Below are 11,816 nucleotides of genomic sequence, written 5' to 3' on the forward strand. Positions count from 1 at the left end.
AATTTTTGTGAGATGAATGGCATCAAAAGACAACTCACAACTGCATACACACCCCAACAGAATGGAGTGGCTGAAAGGAAGAATCGTACAGTGGTAGAAATGGCAAGGAGCATGTTACAAACCAAGAGTTTGAACAATTCTTATTGGGCTGATTCAGTTGCTACAGCCGTATATATTCTCAACAGGAGTCCTACAAGTGCCCTCCACAAGATGACTCCATATGAAGCATGGTATGAGAAAAAGCCTAATGTAAATCATTTTAAATTTTTTGGTTGTTTGGCTTATGTTCACATCCCTGATCAGAATAGGCAAAAGCTAGATGCTAAAAATGAATCATGTATTTTTGTGGGCTATAGTGAAGAAAGAAAAGTTTATAGATTATTCAATCCTATTACTAATAAGATTGTTGTTTCAAGAGATGTGATTTTTGATGAAGGGGGAGTTTATGGTCATCAAAAACAACATGTTGAAAAGCCAAAATCAGTTTTGGATGATGATGATATTGCTGATAATGATAATGAGCAGCCAACTAATGGTTCTATTTCAAGATCACCAAGCCCACCAAAAAACCCCTCACCAATACCAAGAGCAAGTCCATCCTCTAGTCCTCCAAGGAAGGTAAGAAGATTGAGTGATATTTATGAGAGGTGTCAAAATCAAGCACATGAAGAAGATCCAATAGGTGAGACAGTAAATTTTGCATTACTTGCTAAAGCTGATTTTGAGCCATCATGTTTTGAAGATGCATGTGCTAATGAGGTTTGGATGCAAGCAATGAATGAAGAGATGGATTCCATTGATAGGAATGAAACATGGGAGCTTGTAGATCTTCCACATAAGAAGAAGAAGATTTGCACAAAATGGGTCTATAAGACCAAGTATAATAGTGATGGGAGTGTTGAAAGACATAAGGCAAGATTGGTTGCTAAAGGTTTCACTCAAAGGTATGGCATTGATTATGAAAAAACTTTTGCACCAGTAGCAAGACAAGAAACTATTAGGATGCTAATCTCTCTTGCAGCTCAAAAGGAATGGAGTATTCATCACATGGATGTGAAAAGTGCTTTCTTGAATGGGTACTTAGAAGAAGAGGTATATGTGGGACAACCACAAGGTTTTGAGATTCAAGGCAAAGAAGATTATGTCTACAAGTTGAAGAAGGCTTTGTATGGCCTCAAGCAAGCACCACGTGCATGGTATGCAAGAATTGATGGATATTTTCAGCAGAATGGATTTCAAAGAAGTAAGAGTGAACCTACCCTTTACTACAAACAAGAAGGTAATGACATTCTCATTGTGAGTTTGTATGTTGATGATTTGTTATATATGGGTAGTAGTTGAAAGATGAAAGATGAATTTAAAGTTGCTATGATGAATGAGTTTGAGATGAAAGATTTCAGTCTCATGAAGTACTTTCTTGGCATGGAGGTTTATCAAGGTAAAGATGAAATTTTTATTTGTCAAGAAAAGTATGCAAAAGATATGTTGAAAAAATTTGATATGGCTGATTGTAAACCTCTTTCCACTCCAATTGCTCATGGAGTTACATTATGTAGAGATGATGGTGCTAAAATTGTTGATGAGACATTATACAGGAGCATTGTGGGGAGTCTGATGTTTTTAACTCACAAAAGGCCTGATATTGCTTATTCAGTTTCATTGGTTTCAAGGTATATGGCAAATCCATCAGAGGAACATATGAAGGCAGCCAAGAGAATTTTGAGGTATGTGAAAAGCATGGTAGATTTTGGCATTCACTATTCTTCTAATAAGTTTGAGCTTGTTGGCTTTAGTGATTCAGATTGGGGAGGTTGTTTGGATGACCGAAAATCTACATCTGGTAATTGTTTTTCTTTGGGTTCTAGTTTAATTACATGGAGTTCAAAGAAGCAAAGTATGGTTGCTCTCTCTTCTACAGAAGCAGAATATGTTGTGGTCACTTCAGCTGGCACACAAGCTTTATGGCTTAGAAAGCTTCTTGAAGAAATTGGAGAGATACAGGTTCAGCCTACTGTGATTTTTTGTGACAACATAAGTGCCATTAAATTGGCCAAGAATCTGGTTCATCACAGCAGGACCAAACACTTTGATCTTAAACAACATTTTATTAGAGATTTGGTACAAAATAAAGCGGTTGAGTTGAAGTACATCAGCACAAAGGAGCAAATTGCAGACATCTTCACAAAGGCAGTTACAAAAGATCAATTTTTGGTACTCAGAGATCAGATTGTGAGTCCTCTCAACATCAAGGGGGAGTATGAAGATTGATGCTGAGATCTTCACTTCAAACTCCAGCTCCACTGCTCCATTTCCACCATTCTATAAATAATTTTTAGAATACTTCAGTTTAGGAGTAGTTTAAACAAGAAGCATGCTGTACATATGGCATGCATTAGATGATATTTTTGGATGCATTTTTGTCTAGTCTTAGTTACTTCTTCTCCCATCCTTAATCATAGGCATGGAATAATGTTAAAACTACTGTCAGAACTCCTGATCTATATTTTGATCTATGTGTTAGGGATTAGTTTTAACAATTTTTATTTGAATAAATGTATTGGCTGAACAGCAATTTGTTGGTGGAATAATATATCAGTTTTTTTCTCTGCAGTAAAACAGAGCCTTCCTTATTTTGAATATTATCATTTTTTTTTTCTCTTTTGTGTTGCTGCTATTGTTTGAATCCTACACGATGCAGGGTTATTGTAAGGGAAAACCACATTATGGGGTTTTGGGTTTTTCAAGCTATAGACAGTCTGTAACACCACCATTTTGTCCAGGCATCCCTTTTGCTTTCGCCCTAAAAACTTGCTAAGTTAATGATGATTCATTTTACTTCAGTATGGAGTTGTTGACAGTTGTGAAAGACCCTGCATGCAGAACTCGTGTCTAGAGAACATATGGACAAGTGTTGTGCTTGGAGATTTAATCTGCTTTCTATTTCCTCTGAATACAATTGATGTTATTAATTATACTTCTGTTCAATGGTTAGTAAGACAGTTATATACTGTCTTCCACTACAGTTAGTTGAATTACTCCAAATGGATTTCATCATGTATATATCTTTGTTTTTGTTTTGGTAGAAAAATGCGGTACTGTTTTTTGTTTCGCTGTTTGTGAGAATTGACTGGACGTTTTTGAAAGAGAATGAGCTATCCCCAAAACCATGAACCAAAACTATTGTTTCTGTATGACATCTAGGTCCCTCATCTCTTACAAGCATTTGATGTACTTCTTCTCATACCGCACTTTGTACAAGGGTTGTGACATTTGTTCTGATGAAATTAACTTGATTTTTTTTAACAATACATCTTGCAGGTTGGAAGGTGCTCTAGCATTGCCATTGTGGAAGGTTGAAATGTGTATGTAACAGTGGCAAAAATGTGCGGACAAGTAGGGGGTTTGGCATTGTCACTTTGGTTGTTGGCTTTAATACACAGATAAATGCATTCTCCTTCCATGCAGGCAGTAAAGGGCTTTATGCTTCTTCATGTACATGCAATGGGAAATCATTCATCAACTACGTTTTCAGGGCTTTCAAACTTCACTTTTCAATTGGACAATCATGTTTACTAGTTGAAAGAGTTTGGAATATTATAGTTAAGAGGGAGGATTACCTCTCATTTAATTGAATTATAAATCTAGATCTATGAAGAGAAAAAATGACTTTCCATAACATGTTTGATGAGAATTATTTGGATTTGTCAACTTTTTTTAAATTATTTTGCATTTTGGCATCTTATTGGATGATATTCTCGGAACTGATTTTGAAATTGGCTGCTGCTGATGACTGTCTAGATCTGTTCTAAATTATGGAGATTCCCCTTTCATTAAACTTAAGAGACATCCTTCTCTTTGCGAGACTCATGCGCAAAGAATTGATAATTCCCTTAAGCAACTTTCCAGTTTTACAAAGTAGTAAGGTTGTGGTTCCTCAAAATCTAGCATAGACTATCCATCATGATCACAAGGTTCTTAAAGTTTGGTATTCTCTTTTCTAACACGGGCTTGCAGTTAATTTAACAGCACTGTTGGTGGTTCACTAGTCTACAACAGTTAAATTATCCTGTCATCTGTTTATGAAAAGGAGCTGTGTGTTTTTTCTACTTCTCAAATGGTAATCCAAATTGCTGGTTTTTGTTTGGGGAGTATGGTGTTTTTCCCTGGGTTCGGTCGTTCAATTTATGATATTAATAGAAATTTCCATAATCTGCAAACGAATAAACACAGAATTGAAAGCAGATCTGATAGTGATAAAGTTATTGACAGTTCAATTCAAGTACCAAATCAATACGACTTTATAATCAATTGATTCATATGTTTCAATTGTACCACAAGTAGACGTAGTGCCACTTGTAGGTATCAGGTATCATCCACGCTTGCAGGTATGAGGTATCATCCACGACTAGCGAGTGTGGCTGTGAGTTCAATGTCTGTTCCCTCCCTCCCCTACATTGATAGAATTGCACTGTCTTTAATGTGAGTTTCTTTGTTTAGCATACAGTCATTTATTTATCATATGGGGACTGAATTTTCAACTTTTTAATCTCATTTCCTTACTTTATTTGTGAACCTACAGTCATTTATTTATTACATGGGGACTGAATTTTCAATTTTTAAAATCTCGTTTCCTTACTTTATTTGTGAACCAATTAAATACTAATTTGAGCAGCTACATATTTTTAATTTAGCAGCTACATAGATTCTAGATGGGAGGGTTTTTCTAATGGCATTTCCCTAATCCCATAACCGATGGAGATCCATTGTGAATTGGCATATATATTTTCAATGTTGACTGTACTTTGTAGGCAAGATGTAGGTTTGCATTAACGCTAACATTTATTTGACAATGGTAGAGCCAAGCTTTTTTTTGTTTGTCCAATTAAAGATATTATGCTCCATAATCAATTCCATACCAAGAAATCCAAAAGAGTGGCAAAAGGAAGGAATGCAATCAAAAATTTATTTGATTACGCAGTAATGCAATCGAGCATTTATTTCATTTGTTTTTAAGTAAGTGAATTAGAGTTGAATTGGAATCTAAATGTTGGTATTCTATTCTATTAATTCTGTACTAATAAAAGTAAGGTATACAAAATGCGAATGTCATTTTTAAAATAAAAAATTCCATTGTTTTCAAGAGTCAAGAAAATTGGTGAATAAAATATTTGTGATAACTATTCTGAATGCCATCATCAAGTTCTAATCAATTTGTGTTTAGTACATTCTCTCTTTTTTTTCCATTCTCTTATAAAATGGAAAGACTCCACATTAGAGCAATATATAATTAATTTTATTATAACATTGAGATATAAGAATATAACTGTCAATATCTATGTTTTAACATATTTATTATTAGTTAATTTATTTTATTATATAGAAACAATAAATAAAGTAAAAGAAGCTAAAGCTAATGTAATAGTAATATAGCCGTGGAAAATGAATTAGAGCATTCCTATGGAAAATGTTACAATACAATATTTAACAATAAGAAAATTTTGAAATTTGTTACATATAATAAACAATAAACAACGGTGAAACGTCATCCATGAAACCAGTAAACAACCGTGAAACATTATCCATGAAACCGGTTTTGGAAGGACCATCTTTGGAAGGAAAGTCTTTCGAATCCACAGACCCATACTACCTTGATTGATTGAAAATAAACGCTAAACAACTATGAAACCAGTCTTTGGAGTGACAGTCTTTGGAATCAACTGACTCATACCACTTTGATTGATTGAAAATCTTGCCCGTTCTAATCTGACATAACTCCTACCAAAATCAAATTCTACCATAGTTATGCACTTGGCAGGAACTATGCTGCCCTGCAGTGCTTGTTGAATTTAGTTACACCCCATAAATTGGGTGGATGTTGAATTTAGTTACACCCCATAAATTGGGCATCCACCCATGATGGCCCATCTGTTAATGTCCACTTTGTGAACAAAAGAGGCTATTTATGCATTTGTCAGTTGCAATTTGCTTGCTCCTGTCATGATTGTCAACTTTCTTTCTGTGTAACCCAATACAATATATTGCCAATCCCACTAATGGATGATAAACAAACCTTTCTTTCTGTTCAATTCAATATAATACATTTGATTAAAACTTTGAATACATCATTCACAACGCCCAAATAAATGATGGTAGTGTAACGCCAAATATAAAAGTTGCACATTGCACGTCCTAGAATTATGAGTTAGTTCAAAAAAACCTAATATGGTTGACAAAGCCGTTTTCACTGTATATAATCTCCAAGACATTAGAATGCAGCTCTCAAGACCGAATCAGTTATTCTAAGGCTGATTAGGCTCTTCCAATTTGAAGATGAAAGGAGAAATCATATTTGATAAGCCAATCAGAGATATGTTTCTGATTATTTCTCTAGCACTGGTTTTATTGGTGTGTTTCTATGTAACTAAGGGAACTTATTGGCCTCTATCTACAGAAATTGAAGCCACACCTCCATATGTAAGTTTAATTCATATTAACATATCTTTTGTAATAATCTATGGTTTGAATCACACTATTTTCTAACTCAGTATTATTTTGGGTTTGTTTTCAGATAGAAGTTGCAAGTGATTCAGATGAGTTGGAGATTGCTTTGGCAAAGGCTTCAATGGAAAACAAGACTCTGATCCTCACACCAGTGAATGGGGCATGGATGGACCCAAACAGTTTGATAGATCTTTTTCTTGAGAGTTTTAGGATTGGGGAAGGAACACATGACTTACTTAACCACCTGCTCATTGTGGCCATGGATGCAAAAGCTTTCAACCGCTACATAGAAATTCATCCTCATTGCTATGAGCTCAGGACTGAAGGAGTTGATTTTACCGAGGAGAAGTCCTTTGGGACAAAGGATTATATAAAGACGACGCAGACTAAAATTCTCTTCTTGAAGACTGTGGTTGAGCGAGGATATAATTTTGTGTTTACTGTAAGTTTCCTCATATACCCCACGTTGTAGATGTTTACTGTAACGATCATCAAAAAATTTGACATTGTTATTCTGATCATTGTAGTTTCATTAGATTGACTCTAGGATATTTGGCTCCGTATTTAAAGAAAGTTTACTAGTCTATGTGGTTGTTTTGATATATTTGGTGTTTAAGTAGAAGTGATCTTTTTAATTAGCTATTGAGTTAAAAGTTTTGATTAGTCTATGAATATTTCAATTAATGTTTTTTATCTTTAATTTTATTCTAGTTTTTTATATACAAAATTTATAACATTGAAAATCATTCAAAGTTCTACTATTTATCTTTGATGTGGTGAAGTGTGTATATTTCACCTTTAAATGTTGAAATTTTTAATAATAATAAAAAATTTGATAAATTTTAAAATTTAAATTCTATTTTATCTAATAAATGAACTAGTATAGAAAATAAACTAATAAGAATAGAATTTGAAATAGAATTCCACATAGTCTTTCTCTTATTTATCAAAATAAAACAGTTATTCATTATTCTAATAGATTAAAATTAAATGATATTTTTTTAGCCAAATCTAATTAGATAGTATTGAATAGTAGAAAATTTCACCAAATCTATTTTTTTTTAATACTAAAAATCAAAACAAAAAAAGAAACAAAGCAAAAAGCTCAACAAGAAGCTTTGTCCAATACAAGTAATCTCCTAATTTGTCTTTCTACCTTTGTCTGAGACATCTCATGTATTCATCTTCAAATTCGTTGTCTCATACTTTCACGCTCCTATAGTTTATCTGTCTTAAAATATTTTACTAATTTTGTTCGAATATTATTTACAGGATGTAGATATAATGAATTTTACTAATTTTGCTTTACAGATGTAGATATAATGTATTTTACTAATTTTGTTTGAATATTATTTACAGGATGTAGATATCATGTGGTTACGAAATCCATTGGAGAGGTTCTCGATTGAGGCAGATTTTCAAGTATCTTGTGATTTATATAAACATAATTCACGTAGTATCTCAAATGATCCAAATACAAATTTTCATTTGTTAAAATGAATGAAAGAACTGCTAAACTCTATGAACTTTGGCATGCATATACTACTATAAATCCTAATAGGCATGATCAAGATGTCTTTAATATGATGAAATATTCCTCAAATTTTGCTCAATTTCTCATAGATGTTTTATTCCTTGATACAATTTACTTTAGTGGATTTTGTGAACTGAAGGAAAAATTAGAAGAAGTCTATACTATGCACACCAATTGTTGTGTAGGTTTAAAGAAGAAGATGACTTATTTGAGAGACACTCTCGATGATTGGGTTTTATTCAAATCTTTGAATCTGAATAACACTTTTGAATTAAAAGGAAGGAGAGAGGTGGGTTGGAGAAGTAGAATAGAATGTGGCCCTTTGTAAGTACGTTACTGAATATAAGAAAATGCTAGTATAACTAACTTTTAAAGGTGTTATTAATTGGTTGATAGAAATAAAAATTTGGAATTTAATGGAAATTTATTATTATTATATATTTCTTTATGATTATTATATGTTTATATTCACAATTTTTAAGTTATATGACCTGAATTTAATGTTATGATTTTTTAGAAAGAGGGAGATGTTGTATAAAATTATATTTATAATTATTTAATATTATTATGAGATGTATTTATACTTGAAAGAATTGGATAAACAAAATATCAGTAGAAAAATAAAATTACCAAATAACTATATAGATGTTTTTATGTACAAATTTCAATAGATGAAATATTCAATTTTCATAAGTAACATAATTTTTTTTAAAATAAAAAATAAAATCTTATGTCCTACTTCACATGGTGTATTACATGGTTTATAATCACTCATATTGAATTTTTTAAGTACATCAAGAGCATACTTAGTTTGAGAAAGCATGATCCTTCCTTCTTCTTGCCATGCTTGCATACCCAAAAAGTAGTGCATTAGTCCTAAATTAGTTATTTCAAAAACCTGTTTGAGTTGATCTTTGGTTTTCTCAATATCATGTGTGTGATCTCCTGTAATAATCAATTCATCCACATACAATACAATGATAACAAATTTATCATCACTATGTTTTACATACATGTCTGGATCAACTTTACTTCTTTTAAATCCAACATCTAGAAAGTACTTATTTATTTTTGAGTACCATGCCCTTGGTGCTTGTTTAAGCCCATAGAGTGATTTTCTTAATCTACACACCAAATTTTCTTCACCATATTTAATAAATCCTAGTGGTTGTTGCATGTAAATTTCTTCCTTTAAATCACCATGCAAAAATGCACTTTTTACATCCATTTGAAAAACTTTCCAACCAAGCTTTGCAGCTAAAGCAACTATTGTATGAATGGAATTCATCTTAGCTACTCGAGCAAAGGTTTTAGTATAGTCTATACCTTCTTCTTGTGAGAAACCTTTAACCACTAACCTTGCTTTATATTTTTCAATAGCTCCATCTGATGTGAACATGGTTCTGTAGGTCCACTTGCAACCAACCACATTTTTGCCTTTTGGAAGTGTTGTTAGTTCCCATGTTCCATTCTTTATCAAAGAATTGTATTCTTCTTGCATAAATGCCTCACATTCATCTTTTCCTTTTGCTTCTTTATACATGCTTGGAGTGTCAACCTGCATCACCTTAGTCATAAGAGCATAGTTAGCAAATATATTTATAGGACCTTCTTGATAAATTCCTTGGATGCTTCTAAATTTCCTTGGATTTTCATTATCACTTTCACTTGATTCTTCAACTTGAGTCTCTTCCCATGTAGTAGTTTGTACACCTTGACTTTGACCATTGGTAGAAATAGAATTTTCTTCATCAATCAAAATTGGGAAGAAAGATAATGTTGGACAGTTATCATTCTTAATATCTTCATCAAACCATAAATTTCTTTTAATATATATTTCATTAGTTCTAGGATTGTATAACCTATATCCTTTTGATTCCTCACTATATCTAACCATTATGCACTTCTCACTCTTCCTTTCAAGTTTTCTCCTTCTTTCATCAGGAATGTGAGCATATGCTTTACAACCAAAAATTCTAAAATGAGGCACTGTAGGCTTTCTTCCACTCCATGCCTCTTTTGGTGTTATGTTCAAAATTGCCTTAGTAGGTGTTCTATTCAAGATATATACGGCAGTTGAACTGCTTCAACCCAAAATTTAGCTTCTAGATTTCTAGCATGAAGCATACACCTAGCCATTTCTATTATAGTTCTATTTTTTCTTTCAGCAACCCCATTTTTTTGGGGTGAATAAGAGACCATTGATTCTTTCTTTATTTCTTGTTTTTTACAAAAATCTAAAAAATCCTTATTCATGTATTCAATCTCTCTATCAATTCTTATTATTTTAAATACTTTCCACTTTGTTTTTCAGTCAAAGCTTTAAACTCCTTAAAATTTTGAAACACTTCATCTTTCTTTTGTAGAAAATACACCTAAATTCTTCTACTACAATCATCTATAAAGGTGAGGGCATACCTTGATCCTCCAATTGAAGGTGTTTTAAAAGGACCCATTACATCACTATGAACTAGATGTAGAGAAGTTTTTGCTCTCCATGATTTACCTTGAGGGAAACTTTCCACATGTTGTTTCTCCATTGCACATCCTTCACATACCTTGGGACTTAATGATATCTTTGAAGGCCCATGCACCATTTGTAATCTCTTGATAAGTTTGAGACTTTAAAAATTGACATGCCCGAAATGCTCATGCCACAACCTGCTCATATCATCATATAGGGCAATAGCACATATATGTTTATCTCCACATTTAGAAGTAAATTGTTGAAACTTATATAATCCATTCTCCATTTGACCAATTGCAATAACTCTATAATTATCATCGACATCCTTGATTAAACACTTATCATTGTAGAATTCTATTTTATATCCTTGACTTGCAATTTGAGATACTGAAAGTAGATTTGTTTTTAATTCATGGACTAGCTTTACATTTTTGAATAAACCATTATCAACTTTGACATTACCAGTCCCTTTAACCTCTAAAGCACTATTATCTCCCAAATATATTTTCTCAGATAGTATTTTCACCTATTGATCAATTCAAAATGTTCCCTATTATGAGTCATGTGTTTTGTAGCACTAGAATAAATAACCCAATCATCTTTGAAAGTATTATTTTCTTTAAGTACAACACAAAATGCATTTATTTTAGAATCACCAAATTTGGGAGAATACTTATCTTCTTCTCTGTATCTCTTTTCTTCTTGAAATATTCATTTGCTTTATGACCCATTTTTCCACAATAATTACATTTCCATTTACTTCTATTATGATCTATATATGAAGCACCTTTATTTTCATACTTCAAATTTATTTCTTTAAATTGATTATCTTGTGACTTCTTATAATATTGCTTTCCTTTCATTGCAAATGCTTGAGATTCACTATCAAACGATTCTTTTTCTTTAACTTGTCTTTTCTCTTCTTGAACTAACTTAGCACACAATTCTTCAGATTTAATACTTTTTAATTTACCTGCACTATCTAAACCCCTTACAAATGATTGATAAGATCCTAGAAGACTTTGTAATATAATTTGCACAAAATCTCTATCATCTATATCTTTTCCAAGAGAAGCAAGCTCATTCTTATTTTCCTTTAACTTACTTAAATGTGGGACTATCTCTTGTGAGCTTGATAATTTCATTTTATACAACTCAGTAGTGAGAGATAAAATCCATACATCACCTAAATTTTGATATAGATCCTTCAAAATCTCCCATACTTTGACTCCACTTCTCTCATTATGAACTTCTAGAAAAACCTCTTCTGAAAGTGTAAGCTTGATTAGTGCTACTACCTTCTTGTCTCTTTTA

At 32.4% G+C, this 11,816-nt stretch overlaps 1 pseudogene; it reads left to right on the top strand.

The window, feature by feature from the left end:
• The first annotated feature begins 6,330 nt into the window (after positions 1-6,330).
• Positions 6,331-8,363, top strand: LOC149540974 (uncharacterized protein At4g15970 pseudogene; annotated as a pseudogene).
• Positions 8,364-11,816: the final 3,453 nt, after the last annotated feature.

Source organism: Cupressus sempervirens, chromosome 9 (assembly GCF_028749045.1).
Source record: "Cupressus sempervirens isolate cs-2001-9-10 chromosome 9, ASM2874904v1, whole genome shotgun sequence".
NCBI lineage: Eukaryota > Viridiplantae > Streptophyta > Pinopsida > Cupressales > Cupressaceae > Cupressus > Cupressus sempervirens.